The sequence below is a fragment of the Elephas maximus genome, chromosome X (genome assembly GCF_024166365.1).
Source record: "Elephas maximus indicus isolate mEleMax1 chromosome X, mEleMax1 primary haplotype, whole genome shotgun sequence".
NCBI classification, from domain to species: Eukaryota; Metazoa; Chordata; class Mammalia; order Proboscidea; family Elephantidae; genus Elephas; species Elephas maximus.
The window spans coordinates 111,105,148-111,125,812 of NC_064846.1; the positions used below are offsets into that span (position 1 = coordinate 111,105,148).

Here is a 20,665-nt window from a genome sequence, read left to right on the forward strand (position 1 = left end):
ATTGTGATAAATCTGTATAGACAGATACCTGCCATGTAGATGACCACTACTCATGGCAACCTTACATACAACAGAACAAAAAGTTGCCGGTCCTGCATTATCGTCAGAATTGCCAGCATGGTTGAGTCCACTATTGTGGCTGTTGTGCCAATCCATCTCACTGAGGGTTTCCATTGGCACCCTACTTCACCAGTCCTGATATCCTCCTCTAACGATCCCTCCTGATGACATGGCCATAGCAAGAGAATCAGAGAGTGTTTTGTGGTGATCTATAAGGATTTTCACTGGCTAATTTTTGGAATAGTTTTCAACATCATAGCAACACACAAGCCACCACAGTATGATAGATAAACTGACAGACGGGTGATGGATTTTAACACAGAAAAATAATTAAAACATATTATTAAGTGGATAAAAATAAATTGCAGATCGCTATGTGTGATATGATCTAATTTATATTCAAAACTCCATGTCTAAAACTTTATATTTATATAAGTAGTATCTATGTGCACGTTTAAATACAAGAATAAGGCCTAGAAAAAACTAATACCTGTATTTTCTTTGGAAACCCTGGTGGTGTAGTGGATGAGTGCTACGGCTGCTAACCAAAGGGTCTGCAGTTCAAATCCACCAGGCGCTCCTTGGAAACTTTATGCGGCAGTTCTACTCTGTCCTATAGGGTTGCTATGAGTCAGAATCGACTCGACGGCACTGGGTTTGGTTTGGTTTTGTGGGTATTTTCTTTTGGAGCTAAGGGGAGGACTGAATAAACACAGATGTTTGGTGGCAGGGGTACTTTTGCTATGATGTTTGACATGTATACAGTTTGATTATATTAATGTCTTCTTTGTGTAAATCAAATGAATATAAATTTTCTTTTTTAATTTAAAAAACATTTTTTATTGAACTGTAGATGATGGTTTACCAAACAAACTAGTTTCTTATCAAACAGTTAGTACACACATTGCTGTATGACATTGGTTAACATTCCCACGACAAGTCAACACTCTCCCTTTTAAACTCTGAGTCCCTATTACCAACTTTCCTGTTCCCTCCTACTTTCCAGTCTCCGACCCAGGCCTGGTATGCCCCTTTAGTGTTGTTTTCTTCCATGGGCCTGTTCAATCTTTGGCTTAAGGGTGAACCTCAGGAGCGGCTTCATTACTGAGCTGAAAGGGTGTCCAGAGTCCATACTCTCAGGGTTTCTCCAGTCTCTGTCAGGCCAGGAAGTCTGATCTTTCTTTTTGAGTTAGAATTTTGTTCTACATTTTTCTCCAGCTCTGCCTGGGACCCTCTATTGTGATCCCTGACAGAGCAGCCAGTGGTGGTAGCTGGGCACCATCTTGTACTGGACCCAGTCTGGTGGAGGCTGTGGTAGATGTGGTCCCTTAGTCCTTTGGACTAATCTTCCCCTCATGTCTTTATTTTTCTTCATTATTCCTTGCTCCTGAAGGGGTGAGACCAGTGGAGTGTCCTAGATGGCCGCTCACCGGCTTTTCAGACCCCAGACGCTACTCACAAAAGTGGAATGTAGAAATTTTCTTTATCAACTCTGTTATGCCAGTTGAGATAGATGTTCCCTGAGACCATGGTACCCACAGCCCTCAGTCCAGCAATTCAGTCCCTCAGGGAGTTTGGGTATGGACCTACCATGTCCCTGTCTCGTACAGGCTGTGCTGGCTTCCCCAGTATCGTGTACTCTCTTACCCTTCACCAAAGTAGCCACTTATCTATTGTCTATTAAGTGTTTTTCCATCACCACTCCTCCCCACCGTAATAACCATCAAAGATTCTTTTTGTATGTAAACTTTTTCATGAGTTTTTACAGTAGTGGTCTCATACAATATTTGTCCTTTTGTGGTTGACTTATTTCACTCAGCAAAATGTCCTCCACATGCATCCATGTTATGTGATCTTTCACAGATTCATCGTTGTTCTTTAGCATTGTGTAACACTCTATAATCTGTATGTACCACAGTTTGTTTATCCATTCATCTGTTGATGGGTATCTAGGTTGTTTCCATCTTTTTGCTATTATGCAAAATGCTGCAGTGAACATGGGTGTACATATATCTATTCGTGTGATGACTCTTATTTCCCTAGGATATATTCCTTGGAATGGGATTGCTGGATCATAGGGTATTTCTATTTCTAGCTTTGTAAGGAAGCGCCGTATCATTTTAGAAAATGGTTGTATCTTTTTGCATTCCCACCAGCAGTACATAAGAGTTACGATCACCCCACAGCCTCTGCAACATTTGCTATTTTCTGTTTTATTGTTTTGTGTCAGTAATGTCAGGGTGACATGCTATCTCATTACCTTTTTTTTAATCTTATTGTGCATTACGTGAAAGTTTACAAAATCAAGTCAGTCTCTCATATAAAAATTTCTATACATCTTGCTGTATGCACCTAGTTGCTGTCCCCCTAATGAGACAGCACACTCCTTCTCTGCACCCTCTATTTTCATGTCCATTCAGCCAGCTTATGACCCCCTCTGCCTCCTCATCTCCTCTCCAGACAGGAGCTGCCCACATAGTCTCATGTGTCTACTTGATCCAAGAAGCTCATTCTTCACCAGTATTATTTTCTATCCTATAGTCCAGTCCAATTACTGTCTGAAGAATTGGCTTTGGGAATGGTTCCAGTCTTGGGCTAACAGAAGGTCTAGGGACCATGACCTCCGGGACCCTTCTAGACTCAGTCGGATCATTAAGTCTGCTCTTTTTATGAGAATTTGAGGTCTGCATCCCACTGCTCTCCTGCCCTCAGGAGTTATCTGTTGTGTTCCCTGTCAGTGTACTCATCGGTTGTAGCTGGGCACCATGTACTTCTTCTGATATCAGGCTATTGGAGTCTCCGGTTTCTGCGGCCCTTTCTGTCTCTTTGGCTCGTAATTACCTTGTGTCTTTGGTGTTCTTCACTCTCCTTTGTTCCAGGTAGGTTGAGGCCAGTTGATGTATCTAAGATGGCCGCTTGCTAGAGTTTAAGACTCCAGATGTCACTCTCCAAACTGGGATGCAGAAAGTTTTCTTTGTAGATTTTATTATGCCAATTGACCTAGATATCCCCTGAAACCATGGTCCTCAGGCCCCCGACCCTGCTACGCTGGACTATGAACCGTTTGGTTTATTCAGAAAACTTCTTTGCTTTTGGTTTAGTCCCATTGTGCTGACCCCTCCTGTATTCTGTGTTGCCTTTCCCTTTACCTAAAATTTTACTATCTACTTAGTGAATGCCCTCTCCTTCTCTCCCTCCCCAGTCTTGTAACCATCAAAGAATACTTTTTTCTCTGTTTAAACTATTTCTCGAGTTCTTATAATAGTGGTCTTATACAATATTTGTCCTTTCACAACTGACTAATTTCACTCAGCATCATGCCTTCCAGATTCCTCCATGCTATGAAAGGTTTCACAGATTCATCACTGTTCTTTATCGATGCATAGTATTCCGTTGTGTGAATATACCATAATTTATTTATCCATGCATCCGTTGATGAGCACCTTGGTTGCTTCCATCTTTTTGCTATTGTGAGCAGTGCTGCAATGAACATGGGTGTGCATATATCTGTTCGTGTAAAGGCTCTTATTTCTCTAGCATATATTCAAAGGTTTAGGTTTTTTTTATATTCCAAGGAGTGGGATTTCTGGTTTTTTTTTTTTTTATTCCAAGGAGTGGGATTCCTGGATCATATGGTAGTTCTATTTTTAGCTTTCTAAGGAAGCACCAAACCGATTTCGAAAGTGGTTGTACCATTTTACATTCCCACCAGCAGTGTATAAGTGTTTCTATCCCTCCACAACCTCTCCAACATTTATTATTTTGTGTTTTTTGGATTAATGCCAGTTTTGTTGGAGTGAGATGGAATCTCATTGTAGTTTTGATTTGCATTTCTCTAATGGCTAATGATCCTGAGCATTTCCTCATGTATCTGTTAGCTACCTGAATGTCTTCTTTAGTGAAGTGTCTGTTCTATCTTTTGCCCATTTTTTAATTGGGTTATTTGTCTTTTCATAGTTGAGTTTTTGCAGCATCACGTAGATTTTAGAGATCATGCACTGACTGGAAATGTCATAGCTAAAGACTTTTTCCCAGTCTGTACATAATCTTTTTCATCTTTTAGTGAAGCCTTTGGGTGAGCATAGGTGTTTGATTTTTAGGAGCTCCCAGTTATCTAGTTTCTCTTCTGCATTGTAAATAACGTTTTATATACTGTTTATGCCATGCGTTAAGGCTCCTAATGTCCCTGTTTTTTCTTCCATGATCTTTATCATTGTAGATTTTATATTTAGGTCCTTGAATTAGTTTTTGTGCATGGAGTGAGGTATGGATCTTGTTTCATTTTTTTGCAGATGGATATCCAGTTATGCCAGCACCATTTGTTTAAAAGACTGTCTTTTCCCCCATTTAACTCTTTTGGGGTCTTTGTAAAATATCAACTGCTCATATGTGGATGGATTTATGTCTGGGATCTCAATTCTGTTCCATTGGCCTATGTATCTGTTGTTGTACCAGTACAAGGCTGTTTTGACTACTGTGGCAGTATAATAGGCTCTAAAATCAGGTAAAGTGAGGCCTCCCACTTCGTTCCTCTGTTTCACCAATGCTTTACTTATTGGGGGCCTCTTTCCCTTCTATATGAAGTGTGTGATTTGTTTCTCCATCTCATTAAAAAATGTCATTGGAATTTGGATAGGAATTGCATAAAATCTGTAGATTGCTTTTGGTAGAATAGACATTTTTATAATGTTAAGTCTTCCTATCCATGAGCAAGGTATGTTTTTCCACTTACGTAGGTCTCTTTTGGTTTCTTGCAGAAGTGTTTTGTAGTTTTCTTTGTATAAGTCTTTTACACCTCTAGTAAGATTTATTCCTAAGTATTTTATCTTCCTGTGGGCTACTGTAAATGGTATTGATTTGGTGATTTCCTCTTCAATGTTCTTTTTATTGGTGTAGAGGAATCCAACTGATTTTTGTATGTTTATCTTGTACCCTGATACCCTGCTGAACTCTTCTATTAGTTTCAGTAGTTTTCTTGAGGATTCCTTTGAGTTTTCTGTGTCTCTAAGTCTAAGGTGCATCTCTCGTAGGCAGCATAAAGACAGATTTTGTTTTTTAATCCTTTCTAGCGCTCTCTGTCTCTTTATTTGTGCATTTAGTCCATTTATATCCAGTGTAATTATGGATAGGTATGAATTCAGTGTTATCATTTTGATGTCTTTTTTTATGTGTTCTTGACAGTTTCTTCTTCCCACTTAAATTGTTGTGCCGAGTAGATTACCTTTATATATTGTCTTTCTCATATTTGTTGTTATTGATTTAGTTTCTGCTGAGCCTCTAGTTTTTTCTTGTATTTTATTTTGATGTGTAGGATAGTTTGTCTCCTTTGTGGTTACCTTATTGTTTACCCCTATTTTTCTAAATTTAAACCTAACTTTTATTTCTTTGTATCACCTTATCTTCCTCTCCATATGGAAGATCTATGACTACATTCCTTAGTCCCTCTTTGTTGTTTTAATGTTGTGTTCTTTTACATTATAACATCACTGTTACCCTGTTTGAGAGCTTTTTTTATCTTGATTTTTTTTTTTTTTTTTGATTTCCATGTCTGGGTTGACTTCTGATTGCTCTGCCCAGTGTTCTAGTTTTGGGTCGATACCTGATATTATTGATTTTCTAACCAAAGAGCTCCCTTTAGCAGTTCTCGTAGTTTTGGTTTGGTTTTTACAAGTTCCCTAAACTTCTGTTTATCTGGAAATGTCTTAATTTCACCTTCATATTTGAGAGACAGATTTGCTGGATATATGATTCTTAGTTGGCAATTTTTTTCCTTCAGTTTTTTATATAAGTCATCCCACTGCCTTCTTGCCTGCATGGCTTCTACCACGTAATCCCAGCTTATTCTTATTGGCTTTCCATTGTAGGTGGCTTTTTGTTTATCTCTAGCTGCTCTTTAAATTCTCTATCTTTGGTTTTGGCAAGTTTGATTATATTAAGCCTTGGTGACTTTCTTTTAACATCTACCTTATGTGGAGATCAATGAGCATCTTGGGTAGATATCTTCTTATCTTTCATGATATGAGGGAAGTTTTCTGCCAACAAATCTTCAACAATTCTCTCTGTATTTTCTGTTAACCCTCCGTGTTCTGGTCTTCCAATTACTCATAGGTTATTTCTCTTGATAGAGTCCCACATGATTCTTAAGGTTTCTTCATTTTTCTTAATTCTTTTAGCTGATTTTTCTTCAAATGTATTGGTGCCAAGTGGTTTATCTTCAAGTTCAGAAATTCTACCTTCCACTTGCTCAAATCTGCTTCTCTGACTTCCTATTGAGTTGTCTACTTCTGTAATTTTTTGTTAATATTTTGAATTTCTGATTGCTATCTAAGGATTTTTCCAACTTATTAAATTTTTCACTATGTTCCTGAGTAATCTTTTTAATTTCTTCAATTGCTTCATCTGTGTGTTCCTTGGCTTGTTCTGCATATTGTCTCATTTCCTTCCTGATGTGTTGAAGGGTTCTGTATATTAATCTTGTATTCTGCCTCTGGTAATTCGCACTTTCATCTAGAAGATCCCTGGATTTTTTTTTTTTTTTGAGAGCTTGTTCAGGCAATCATGGTCTGTTTCTTTATGTGACTTGACATTGACTCTTGTCTCTGAGCCATCTATTAGATATTGCATTACTTTATTTTATGTTTGCTTACTGTGTCATAACTTCTTGCTTTGTTTTGTTTTGATATGCCCAAAAGGGTTGCTTCAGTGAGCTAGACTGATAATTTTCACCTTTGGAGCTCTGACATCCAGTCCCCAGCTGGCTAGAGCTGTTATCAGGTATATCAGTCTAGGAGTCCATTCACTTTTCTTGTATGAATTCAGCTCAGGTGTCCAGGTAGCTGATCATCAAGTGTATGGTATAGACTCTGTCCTAAAGTCTTAGAGGGGCAACGGTGATTGGTGTAGGTACTGGTGTCTGGTTGCAGCAGGGGTTCACACTCTTAACAAGGCAGGAGTCTGAGAATCATCCCCCACATATCTCTGAGGAAAGCATGTCCCTGATCCCTAGAGTGTACAGGTGGGTGGGTTGTGCAGACAGACCATGGGCACCCACTGTTTTTGGTTGTAAGTACTGGGAGGTACCAGTTATCTTTGGACCCCTGTCGTGGGTCCTGGGTGACCTGAGTGGAGCTACCAGTCCTTAGGCCCCAGATGTGGGTAGGTGAGGACCTGTTAATAGGCAAAGCAATGTTAAACACCAAACACTGACCTCTTCACCACACATCTGAAACAATTGGACTCTGCCAACACGGCCTGTTCTCCTGAAACAGGCCCACTCAGGTCCATGCAGAGGGGATAGTTACTCAAAGCCCACAGACTGTTTAGGCCTGGACAGGAGTCTTTTCTGTCCTGAGCTCCCCTGGTTAGCAGAGCTGGCAAATTATCTTTTCCCACAGTTGTAAATTTGTTCCTTCTATACAAGGCTGGGAGGATGGCTCTCTGTGCTCAACCGGGCCTATCTCAGACCCAGGGGAATCAACAGCCACTGAAGCCAGCTTGGTGGTGGGTGGTCGGTAAAATATATGCAAGTACTTAGCTTTTGCAAAGAGCGCCATTATTCTCTGTTTCTGGAGATGTGAGTAGGCTGTGTGACTAGCTGCTTCTCCCTGAGGAAACTGTGGCCAAAGGTAGAACCAGCCCGCTGCTGCCACTCCTGGAATGGTGCCTGAGGGCTCCTCACAATTCAGGTCCAGTAACTCCTCTCCACTTCAGAAACGTCTCTTCTTCCCCCTACCCCTCAGTTCATTTTCTAAGCTTGCCTTTGATGTTCAGGGTTCCTGGCTTGTCATAAATATACACGTTTCACTTGTTTTTTCAGGTCTTTGTTGTAAAGAGGGCTCACCGGAAGTATCTATCTATTCCACCATCCTGGCTCCACCTCTGGGTTTTCTGTGTATAAGATCATGTGTCTGTCAGTTTGTCATACTGTGGGGACTTGAGTGTTGCTGTGATGCTGGAAGCTATGCCACCAGTATTCAGATACTAGCAGGGTCACCCATGGAGAACAGGTTTCAGCTGAGCTTCCCGACTAAGACAGACTAGGAAGAAGGACCCTGTAGTCTACTTCTGAAAAGCATTAGCCAGTGAAAACCTTATAAATAGCAGCAGAACATTGTCTGATATGGTGCTGGAAGATGAGCCCCCAAGGTTGGAAGGCACTCAAAAAATGAGTGGGGAAGAGTTGTCTCCTCAAAGTAGAGTCAACCTTAAAGATGTGGGTGGAGTAAAGCTTTTGGGACCTTCATTTGCTTATGTGGGAGGATTGAAAATGAGAAGAAACAGCTGCAAACATCCACTAATAATCAAACCTGGCATGTACAAGGTATGAATCTAGGAAAATTGGAAATCATCAAAAATGAAATGGAAGGCATAAACATCAATATCCTAGGCATTAGTGAGCTAAAAGGCACTGGTATTGGCCATTTTGAATCAGACAATCCTATAGTCTACTATGCTGGGAATGATAACTTGAAGAGGAATGCTGTTGCGTTCATCATCAAAAAAAAACGTTTCAAGATCTATCCTGAAGTACAATGCTGTCATTGATAGGCTAATATCCATACGCCTACAAGGAACAGCAGTTAATACGACTATTTTTCAAATTTACACACCAACCACTAAGGGCCAAAGATGAAGAAATAGAAGATTTTTATCAGCTGCTGCAGTCTGAAATTGATCGAACATGCAATCAAGATGCGTTGATAATTACTGGTGATTGGAATGCGAAAGTTGGAAACAAAGAAGAAGGATCAGTAGTTGGAAAATATGGCCTTGGTGACAGAAACGATGCCGGAGATCAAATCGTAGAATTTTGCCAGACCAACGACTTCTTCATTGCAAATACCTTCTTTCACCAACATAAACGGTGACTGCACACATGGACCTCACCAGATGGAACACACAGAAATCAAATTGACTACATCTGTGGAAAGAGATGATGGAAAAGCTCAACATCATCAGTCAGAACAAGGCCAGGGGCCAACTGTGGGACAGACCATCAATTGCTCATATGCAAGTTCAAGCTGAAACTGAAGAAAATCAGAGCAAGTCCACGACAGCCAAAATATGACCTTAAGTATATCCCACCTGAATTTAGAGACCATCTGAAAAATAGATTTGATGCATTGAACACTAGTGACTGAAGACCTGATGAGCTGTGGAATGACATCAACGACATCATATATGAAGAAAGCAAGAGGTCATTGAAAAGACAGGAAAGAAAGAAAGGACCGAGATGGATGTCAGAGGAGAGTATGAAACTTGCTCTCGAACATCGAGCAGCTAAAGCAAAAAGAAAAAATGATGAAGTAAGAGAATTGAACAGAAGATTTCAAAGGGCATATCAAGAAAACAAAGTATTATAATGACATGTGCAAAGAGCTGGAGATGGAAAACCAAAAGGGTAGAATACATTCAGCGTTTCTCAAGCTGAAAGAACTAAAGAAAAAAATCAAGCCTTAAGTTGCAATAGTGAGGGATTCTATGGAGAAAATATTAAAAGACACAGGAAGCATCAAAAGAAGATGGAAGGAATACACAGTCATTACACCAAAAAGAATTAGTCCATGTTCAATGATTTCAGGAGGTGGCATATGAACAGAAACTGATGATACTGAAGGAAGAAGTCCAAGCTGCTCTGAAGACATTGGCGAAAAACAAGGCTCCAGGAATTGATGGAATATCAACTGAGATGTTTCAACAAACAGATGCGGCACTGGAGGGGCTCACTCGTCTATGCCAAGAAATATGGAAGACAGCTTCCTGGCCAACTGACTGGAAGAGATCCATATTTATGCCGATTCCCAAGAAAGGTGATCCAACACAATGTCGAAATTATTCAACAATATCATTAATATCACATGCAAGCAAAATTTTGCTGACGATCATTCAAAAACAGCTGACAGGGAACTGCCAGAAATTCAGGCCAGTTTCAGAAGAGGATGTGGAACCAGGGGTATCATTGCTGATGTCAGATGGATCCTGGCAGAAAGCAGAGAATACCAGAAGGATGTTTAGCTGTGGTTTGTTGACTATGCAAAGGCATTCGACTGTGTGGATTATAACAAATTATGGATAACATTGCGAAGAATGGGAATTCCAGAACACTTAATTGTGATCATGAGGAACATTTACATAGATCAAGAGGCAGTTGTTCGGACAGAACAAGGGGATACTGATTAAAGTCAGGAAAGTTGTGCGTCAGGGTTGTATTCTTTCACCATAGCTCTTCAATCTGTATGCTGAGCAAATAATACGAGAAGCTCTCCAGGATTGGAGGAAGACTCATTAACAATCTGCATTATGCAGATGACACAACCTTGCTTGCTGAAAGTGAAAAGGGCTTGAAGGACTTACAAATGAAGATCAAAGACCACAGCCTTCAGTATGGATTACACCTCAACTTAAAGAAAACAAAAATCCTCACGACTAGACCAATGAACAGCATCACGATAAACGGAGAAAAGATTGAAGTTGTCGAGGATTTCATTTTACTTGGATCCACAATCAACAGCCATGGAAGCAGCAGTCAAGAAAGCAAAAGACACATTGCATTGGGCAAATCTGCTGCAAAGGACCTCTTTAACGTGTTGAAGAGCCAAGATGGCACCATGAAGACTAAAATGTGCCTGACCCAAGCCATGGCCTTTTCAATCGAATCATATGCATGTGAAAGCTGGACAATGAATAAGGGAGACGGAAGAAGAATTGACGCCTTTGAATTGTGGTGTTGGCGAAGAATATTAAATATACCGTGGATTGCCAAAAGAACGAATAAATCTGTCTTAGAAGAAGTACAAGCAGAATGCTCCTTAGAAGCAAGGATCGCGAGACTGCGTCTTACATACTTTGGACATGTTGTCAGGAGGGATCAGTTCCTGGAGGACATCATGCTTGGCAGAGTATAGGGTCAGCAGAAAAGAGGAAAACCCTCAAAGAGATGGATTGACACAGTAGCTGCAACAATAAGCTCAAACATAATAATGATTGTAAGGATGGCTGAGGACCGGGCAGTGTTTCGTTGTGTTGTGCATAGGGTCGTTATGAGTCGGAACCAACTCCACGGCACGTAACAACAACAAGATCATGTCATCTACAAATGGAGATATTTTTACTTCTTCCTTGCCAGTCTGGATGCCCTTTATTTCTTTATCCAGAGTAATTGCTCTGGCTAGGACCTCCAGCACAGTGTTGAATAATAGTGGCGATGAAAGGCATCCTTGTCTGGTTCCCCATCTCAAGGGGAATGCTTTCAGACTCTCTCCATTTAGGATGATATTGGCTATTGGCTTTGTATAAATGCCCTTTATTTTGTTGAGGAATTTTCCTTCCGTTCCTATTTTGCTGAGTTTTTATCATGAATGAGTGTTGAACTTTGTCAAATGCCTTTTCTGCATCAATTCATAAAATCGTGTGATTCTTGCTTTTTATTTATGTGATGGATTACATTGTTTTTCTAATGTTGAACCATCCCTGTCTACCTGGTATGAATCCCACTTGGTCATGATGAATTATTTTTTTGATATGTTGTTGAATTCTATTGCCGAGAATTTTGTTGAGGATTTTTGCCTCTACGTTCATGAAGGATATGGGTCTGAATTTTCTTTTTTCATGGTGCTTTTACCTGGTTTGGGTATCAGGGATATGCTGGCTTCATAGAATGAGTTTTGAAGTATTCTGTCCTGTTCTGTGCTCTGAAATACCTTTAGTAGTAGTGATGTTAACTCTTCTCTGAAAGTTTGGTGGAAATCTGCAGTGAAGATGTTCTGGTGAGGACTTTTTTTTTGTTGGGAGTTTTTTTGATTACCTTTCCAATCTCTTCTTTTGTTAGGTGTCTAGTTAGTTGTTTTACCTCTGTTTGTATTAGTTTAGGTAGGTAGTGTGTTTCTAAGAATTCATCCATTTCTTCTAGGTTTTCAAATTTGTTAGAGAAGATTTTTCATAGTAATCGATATGAATCTTTCAATTTCAGTTGGGTCTGTTGTAACATCGACTATCCCATTTCTTATTCACCTTATTTGCTTCCTCTCCTGTTTTTCTTTTGTCAGTTTGGCCAATGGTTTATCAATTTTGTTGATTTTTTCAAAGAACCGGGTTTTGGTCTTAATTATTTCAATTGTTTTCCTGTTTTCTATTTCATTTAGATCTGCTCTAATTTTTATTATTTGTTTTCTTCTGGTGCCTGAGGGTTTCTTTTGTTGCTCTCTTTCTATTTGTTCAAGTTGTAGAGATAATTCTTTGATTTTGGCACTTTCTTCTTTTTGTATGTGTGCATTTATTGATATAAATTGACCTCTGAACACTGCTTTCACTGTGTCCCAGAGGTTCTGATGGGAAGTGTTTTCATTCTCATTGGATTCTATGAATTTCTTTATTCCATCCTTAATGTCTTCTATAATCCAGTCTTTTTTGAGCAGGGTGTTTTTTAGTTTCCAAGTGTTTGATTTTTTTCCCTGCTTTTTCTGTTATTGATTTCTACTTTTTTTGGCCTTATGGTCAGGGACAACACTTTATAATATTTCAATGTTTTGGATTCTGCTAAGGCTTGCTTTTTTACCTAATATGTGGTCTATTCTAGAGAATTCTCCATGGGCACTCGAAAAGAAAGTATACTTGGCTGCTGTTGGGTGGAGTGTTCTGCATATGTCTATGAGGTCAAGTTGGTTGATTGTGGCATTCAGATATTCCTTGTCTTTATTGAGCTTTCTGGGTGTCCTGTCCTTCTCCGAAAGTGGTGTGTTGAAGTCTTGTGCTATTATTATGGAGCTGTCTATCTCACTTTTCAATGCTGGTAGAGGTTTTTATGTATCTTACGCCCCTGTCATTGAGTGCATAAATATTTAAGATGGTTATATCCTCCTGGTATACCGTCCCTTTAATCATTATGTAATGTCCTTCCTTACCCTTTATGATGGATTTAACTTTAAAGTCTATTTTGTCGGAAATTAATATTGCCACTCCTGCTCTTTTTTGATTCTTGTTTGCTTGACATATTTTTTCCACCCTTTGAGTTTTGGTTTGTTTGTGCCTCTAAGTCTGTGTGTCTCTTTTAGGCAGCATATAGACAGATTTTGTTTTTTAATCCATTTTGTCACTCTCTGTCTCTTTATTGGTGCATTTAGTCCATTTACATTCAGCGTAATTATGGATAGGTATGAATTTAGTGTTATCATTTTGATGTCTTTTTTTGTGTGTTGTTGACGGCTAATTCTTCCCACTTAATTTTTTGTGCTGAGTAGGTTATCTTTATATATTGTTTTTTCCTCATATTCTTTGTTGTTGATGTTGTTTGTGCTGAGTCTCTATTTTTTTCTTGTATTTTATTTTGATGATTAGGATAGTTTGTCTTCTTTGTGGTTACTTATTTTTTACCCCTATTTTTCTGAATTTAAAGCTAACTTTTATTTCTTGGTATCGCCTTGTCTTCCTCTTCATATGAAAGATCTATGACTACATTTCTAAGTCCTTCTTTATTGTTTTAATGTTGTCTTCTTTTACATGATAACATTGCAGTCTCCCTGTTTTGAGCATTTTTTAATCCTGATTTATTTTTGCAATTTCCCTGTCTGGGTTGACATCTGATTGCTCTGCCCAGTGTTCTAGTTTTGGGCTGATACCATATATTATTGATTTTCTAACTGAAGAACTCCTTTTAGTATTTCTTGTAGTTTTGGTTTGGTTTTTATGAATTCCTTAAGCTTCAGTTTATCTGGAAATGTCCTAATTTCACCTTCATATTTGAGAGAAAATTTTGTTGGATATATGATTCTTGGCTGGCAATTTTTTTCCTTCAGTGCTTTATATAAGTCATCCCGTTGCCTTCTTGCCTGCATGGATTCTGCCGAGTGGTACCAGCTTATTCTTATTGACTCTCCTTTGTAGGTGGCTTTTTGTTTATCCCGAGCTTCTCTTAAAATTCTCTGTTTCTCTTTGGTTTGGAAAAGTTGATTATAATATGTCTTGGTGACTTTCTTTTAACATCTACCTTAGGTGGAGTTCAATGAGCATCTTGGATAGATATCTTCTCAACTTTCAAGATATTAGGGAAGTTTTCTGCCAACAAATCTTCAACAATTCCTTCTGTATTTTCTGTTATCCCTCCCTGTTCTGGTCTTCCAATCACTCGTAAGTTATTTGTCTTGATAGAGTCCCACATGATTCTTAAGTTTTCTTTGTTTTTTAAAATTTTTTTAGCTGATTTTTCTCCAAATGTATTGGTGCCAAGTGGTTTATCTTCAAGTTCACAAATTCTGCCTTCCACTTGCTGAATTCTGCTCCTCTGACTTTCTGTTGAGTTGTCCAATTCTGTAATTTTATTGTTAATCTTCTGAATTTCTGATTGCTGTCTATGGATTTTTCCAGGTTATTAAATTTTTCATTATGTTCCTGAATAACCTTTTTAATTTCTTCAATTGCTTTATCTGTGTGTTCCTTGGCTTGTTCTGTGTATTGCCTGATTTCCTTGCTGATGTGTTGAAGGGTCCTGTATATTAATCTTTTTTATTCCTCCTCCAGTAATTCTAAGAATGCACTTTCATCTAGAGGATCCCTGGATTCTTAGTTTTGTGTGCTTGTTGAGGCAATCGTGGCCTATTTCTTTAGGTGACTTGATATTGACTCTTGTCTCTGAGCTATCTATATATTATTGTAATAGTTTATTTTATGTTTCCTTAGTATATGGTAGCTCCTTGGGTTTTTTTATATGCCTAATTGGGCTGCTTGAGTGAGCTAGCTTGATTATTTTCACATTTGGAGCTCTGATGTCCAGTTTCCAGATGGCTAGAGTTGTTATCAGGTATATCAGTCTAGGAGTCTATTCACATTTCTTACATGAATTCAGCTTAGGTGTCCAAGTAGCTGATCATCAGCTGTGTGGTACAGGGGCAGGGCCGATTGGTGTAGGTACAGGTATCTGGTTGCAGCAGAGGGTCACGCTCTGAATAAGGTAGAGGGCTGAGAATCATCCCCCAAGTATCTGTGAGGAAAGCATGTCCCTCTTCCCTAGAGCATACAGGTGGGTGGGTTCTGCAGATGGGCCATGGGCACCCAATGTTTTCGGTTGTAAGGACTGGGAGGTACCAGTAGTCCTTGGACCCCTGACACGGGTGGCTGCATGACCTGAGTGGTGCCACCAGTCCTTAGGCCCCTGATGGGGGTAGGTGATGACCCTGTTTAAAAGGCAAAGTGGTGTGAAACATCAAAACCCACTTCTCCACCACACAGCTGAAAAAGTTGTACTCTGCCAACAAGGGGCTGTTCTCCTCAAATAGGCCCACACAGGCCCATGCAGAGGAAAAACGTACTCAAATTCCACGGACCGTTTATGCCTGGGCAGGAGCCGCTTCTGTCCTAAGCTTCCCAAGTTAGTGGAGAAGGCAAAGTATCTTTTTCTCCAGTTGCGAATTTATTCCTTCTCCAAGGCCTGAAGGATGGCTCTAGGAGCTTAACAGGGCATATCTCAGGCCCAGGAAAATCAACAGCCGATGAAGCTGGCTTGGGGGACAAGGCGCAGTAATATATATATGGAAGTACTTTGCTATTGCCAAGAGCGGCGTTCTTCTCTGGTTCTGGAGGTGTGAGTAGGCTGTCGATTATTGCTTCTCCCTGAGGAAACTGTGGCTGAATGCTAGTACCAGCCCCCAGCATCTGCTCCTGGGAAATGTGCCTAAGAGCTCCCGGTGATTCAGGTCCAGTAATTCCTCTCTGTTTCTGAAACGTCTCTTCCTCGCCATGCCTTCACTTTGTTTATAAACTTGACTTTGAGGTTCAGGTCTCCTAGCTTATCATAAATATACTCGTTTTACTTGCTTTTTTGGGTCTGTGTTCCAAGACGGCTCACTGAAAGCATCTGTCTATTCCACCAACTCGGCCCAGCCTCCACTTTTTTTTATTTTTATTGTGCTTTCAATGACAGTGAATTTCTCTCTTCTATTTTCTCCAAGAAAGTGTTGGATTTGACATTAGTTTTTCCAACCAGGAAAAACTACACAGTAGTTTTTCTCAAGTAAATAAGGGCTGCTCTCTTCTCTTTGTGTCTCGGTCTGCTTCTCTTTTGTTTTCCACTTGGGAGAATTCGGGGTTCCTACACCGCCTTGAACATGTTGCTGTGGAAAAAAACATACAAAATTGAGTTCTGTGAGCAAATTCCAAGAGCCCTTAGGGTTCCTACCCAAAAACCCAGTGCCGTCGAGTCGATCCCAACTCATACCGACCCTATAGGTTCCCAGGAGTGCTAATTATTGGGATTTCCCACTGTCTTATAATTTGCCAACACAGAGGAAGGCTGTACTTTCAGAGCACACTCTAAGGGCCTGGAATTATTTTTCAAAAGTTAAGAGGATGGGAAATGAAACATTTTAGGAATCGCAGAAAGGGTTTGTCCCATGGCACTGAGTGAACTTAGTATGATTTTGAACGTTCTAGCAAATGGAATCTAAGCTTATCACAGATTTCCATACAAATCTTCTCTAGATACAAGCAATTATCCCTAGGTTTGGTCCATAATTTGGCCTCCAAAATCACATGCCCCCTCCACATCCACCAAATATGCTGCAGGCAGGAAATATAGGTTAAGAAGCAGAGGGAACTTAACCTCCACACAGTGCCCACAATCAACCACAGGATCCCCAGGGTACAAAAACAAAATCATCCTTAAAATATTGAGAATGACCTAAGACATGCCCCTACTGTGCAATAGCAGACTGCCTACCTATGCCGGTGAGGAAAACAACCCGATCCCATTCAGTGGATAAACATCTGCAGAGGTAGGTACACAAACCTCCTGAGAGGCCCCTATGGGAAACCCTTTCGAGAAAGTAAGCACAGGAAAACAATGGGCACCTGGATTCCTTTAAGAAACGTAGGTGCAGAACTACAGGGCATTGTGACACCTGAGTTGTCCACTATCCGAAGAATAGGTCAAAAATTTCCGGACCCCAGTTGGACATGGCTCCATGGGACAACATGCTCTCTAAAGATTTTCTCTCCCTTCTCTCCCGACTCCCCTGAGCAATCTGCCCACTCACTCACCCAGCCAGAAGGACGGAGTTGACTCCCGGTTGACCAGCGAACGGAGCCTGACCCTGGGCCATCTTCTTGTCCAGAACAACAGTCAGGATTTCCAAAGAAGCTGGCAAAGAAGCTCCGAAGCCGAGCTGGGATGCCGGCCCCTGCAGGCCCAATCCGTGCATTTCTCTCTCCCTGTATTTTCTCCAAGCAAGAGTTGGATTTGCCCTTAGTTCTTCCAACCGGGAGAAGCTCCACAGGAGAGGACATGTTCATCAGGACCTCGGTTTTTCTTGCGCAGCCAAGGGCTCTTCTCTCTGTGTCTCTCCGTCCGTCTGTCTTTTGTTTTCCCCTCGGGAGACTTGGGGGTTCCTATACGGCCCGGAACATGTTGGTGTGGAGCAAAGCGTGCCAAATTCAGTTCCGAGGGCCAACTCGAAGAGCCCTTCGGATTCCTGGGAGTGCTAATTGCCGGGACTAGTTGCGGTCTTACAGTTCTCCAACACGGAGCGAGGCTGTGCCTTCCCGAGCACAGTCTAGGCGCCTAGGATTACTTTTCAGAAGGGAAGAGGACGGCAAAGGCGGGAAAGGAAACATTTTGGGAATGGCAGAAAGCAGCCGTCCCGAGGTACGGCGTGCAATCGGTGTGATTCTTAACATTCCCTCCAGAGGAATCTAAGGCTATCAGAGTTTTGCACGCGAATCTTCTCTAGGTACACGCCCTTACCCCTAGGTTTGGTCGGTAATTTGGCCTCCAAGATCCCATGCCCCGTCCCCGCCCGCCGAACATTCCGCAGGCAGCAAAGGTAGGTTGAGAAGCAGAGGGAAAGTGGCCTCCATACACTGCCCACAAGCCACGGCAGCCTCCCCAGCGTACGAACACAAAAGGGCCCCTGAAAGATTGAGGATGACCAAGGACGTGCCCCTGGTGTGGCACTGCAGACTGGCCTACCCATGCTGGTGGGCGGAACAACCCCGACCCCATCCAGCGGCTAAACGTCTGCCGGAGTGGGTACACGCACTCTTCCCGAGAGGCCCAGTGGCCCTCCCGGAGGCCCACGTGGGAAAGCCGACCCCAGAAGGCCGGCGCAGGGAACCAACGGGCGCCTGGCTTCCTCTGAGGAAGGGAGGTGGAGGCCTGCAGGGCATCGCGACTCCCCGGCTTGCCCCGTGTCCACAGGATAGGCCAACAATTTCAGGCCCCCTGTTGGACCTGGCTGCCTGGGACCCCATGCTCTCTGACGCCTGTCTCTCCCTCCTCCCCCCAGTGCTCTCCCCAGACAGACAGCCAGCCAGAAGGAGGGACTTGACTCCCGGTTGACCAGCCAACGCAGCCTGGCCCTGGGCCACCCTCTAGTCCGGGACGACAGTCAGGATTTCCAAAGAAGCTGGCAGGATTCCGCGTGGGCTGTCTTCGCTCAGCGAAAACCCGCAGCCGGCAAAGAATCACCGAGCGAGGTGGAAGGGACAAAACACAGCCGCCCATGCGGGCTTCCCCGAAGGTGGCCTCCGTGGTGCGGAACCCAGCGTGTTCACCCGAGATGGGAGCAGGCTGGCAGTTTTTCGATTCCTCCTTTGGCCCAAGAGACTAATGGAGGCAACTCCAGGCAGGGTGGGGGCGGGGAAAGGGGTGACCGGCGTGTCTGGAGCCACACTGCCATCAAGCGGAAACCGTTTCTGAAAAGTTCAGGCAGCGGCGACTTGCCATCAGGAAGGCTTGGGGGTCAGCGAGGAGCTGCCTGGCGCACCGGTCTCGGCCTAAGCCAGGGCTGCCCCAAGGGCCGGTCCGCTCGGAGGCCCAGAGGGGAATGACGCCTGCCCGTGGGACCCGGCCGCGAGACAGCAACCACAGGGGAACCCTCCCCCGCCACACCCCCACCCCCACCCCCAGCCCCACCCCAGCCCCACCCCCACCCGGGCCAGAGCTGACCGCCCAATCGGCCCGGGGGGGGCGGGCCTTGTCCGTCAGCCATCTTGGGGCGGGCCCGGCAGAAGCAAGTCACCGCTGTCTGCGGGGCCTGCCTAGGGCTTTTTCACGGGGCTCCCTTGTGCAGGAGCACCAGGGTGGGCTGCCCGGAGCCACGCGGGGCTCGGGATTCCTCTGTCCTCGCTGGCCATAAAGGAGCACAGTGGCGGCCCTGGAGGCTAGGCCCTTTTACGCGCGTCAGCCCCAGGCCAGTTGGCATGGCAGCCATCAGAGTCGGCTTCTGGTTCTGAGTCAGCTCCTCAACTGTGGAGCCGGGGTGCCGGGGTGCCGGGGTGCCGGGCCCAGAGATGAGAACACGGCAAAGGAGCCGCCAGGAGTTCCTTCTCCGGGAGCACCCGCAGGACCGCCACACCCCCCGCACCCACAATCTCCTGGCATTCCCGGGCTTCCTCCGAGCACTTCTCCCCGAAGGGCGCCCTTTGGGAGTGCCGGATTCCGCTTGATGGCAGTATGGCTCCATAAATGTCACCCAGAACTCTTTCCCTGCCCCCATGCCACGTCCCTCCGCCCTTCCGTCGTGAAGAAAAAAAAAATCAAAAAGAAAGAAAGAAAGAAAAGAAACCAAAACCACAGTCAGAATACATTGCCAAAACCCATGACACAGAAGAGGAAATGGCCACTGCTCACTCTGCAGAGCCCTCAGGTAACCCCGGTCGGACACCTTGCCTCTCTGCTTCCTCCTTGCTTCCCCGGTTTTCCTTGGCTGCTGCTCTTCAAAGTAAAAGGAATAAAAAAATAATACATCCCCAGGCCGTGACTCCAAATCACCGTGTAAAGCCTAGGACCCCTCGGGGACAAGGCAGCGGCCCCAGGGCTGGCCTGCGATTCGCTTGTGGGAGGGCCTCAGCCTCCTCCCCAGGCCTTGAGCCTGGCTGGTGGGAAATGGGGAAGAGGCGTGGGAGCAGGGCCGAGAAAGCAGCCAGAAACGGTCAGCCCACCCTGCCGCCAGAGGCCCAGCTCCAGGAGTCTCCCCACGAGGGGCAGCCAAGCAATCCCACAAGGCCGGAGGTGGCCAGGCTGGGCTTGCTTTCACCCAAGGACGCGGAGAAGGCCACAAGGCATCCCTGAAATCAAATGGCCAAGGGGGTCCACCCATAGCTGCTTTGCCCAGAATACTCCAGCCACACAGCTGCTGCTTGGGCCTTCCTGTGAACACAGATGCCAGCTTTGACGATCACGCGGGGTTCACTACCGTCCGTCCGCTCCACAGCAACGCGGAGACCTAATTCATGGACCGCGGAATGGTTGCATTTCTGTCAGCAAATGCGTCAAGTCCTGGGTCCCTATGGTGCTCTCCTGCGTTTGCGTGAGTTTGTGCGTGTGTGTGCTGCGTGTGCTGTGTGTGGGAGCCAGCGTGCTCGGACGAGCACGGACGTGGCAGCAGCTTGTTGGCGACCCCGTTGTCTTGGAATGTAAGGGAGGATGAATGGGGACCTTGAACCTTCCCTTTTCTCCTCCTGGGGTGGGCCCGGGAAGCAAAGGACCCGGGGGACAGTTCGACGAGGTTCCGTCTGGCTCACACCTGGACGAAAAGAGAGCTTCCCTAGGGAGAAGAACGGCCAGGGAGACAATGCCCAGAGATATTCTGAAGGGGGTGGCTTCAGGTGGGAAGGACAT

General features: G+C 43.6%; 2 protein-coding genes across 19 annotated transcripts in view; one reads left to right on the top strand and one right to left on the bottom strand.

The window, feature by feature from the left end:
* NBDY (negative regulator of P-body association) overlaps positions 1-20,665 on the bottom strand; it is a 253,177-nt gene that overhangs the window by 67,332 nt on the left and 165,180 nt on the right. For 2 of the 5 annotated variants that reach the window (XR_007515914.1, XM_049872645.1), the window contains one exon: positions 915-16,160. The exons of 2 other annotated variants lie outside the window; for them this stretch is intronic. The gene's annotated coding sequence lies outside the window, so the exon portion shown is untranslated. Of the gene's footprint in view, positions 1-914; positions 16,161-17,085; positions 18,274-20,665 lie in introns of those variants that run through there. One more of the 5 variants, XR_007515915.1, reaches the window with a different exon arrangement.
* Positions 1-20,665, top strand: part of SPIN3 (spindlin family member 3) — a 114,844-nt gene that overhangs the window by 31,714 nt on the left and 62,465 nt on the right. The window contains exon 4 of one of the 14 annotated variants that reach the window (XM_049872623.1): positions 18,330-18,388. The exons of the other annotated variants lie outside the window; for them this stretch is intronic. The gene's annotated coding sequence lies outside the window, so the exon portion shown is untranslated. Of the gene's footprint in view, positions 1-18,329; positions 18,389-20,665 lie in introns of those variants that run through there. 14 annotated transcript variants of the gene reach the window in all.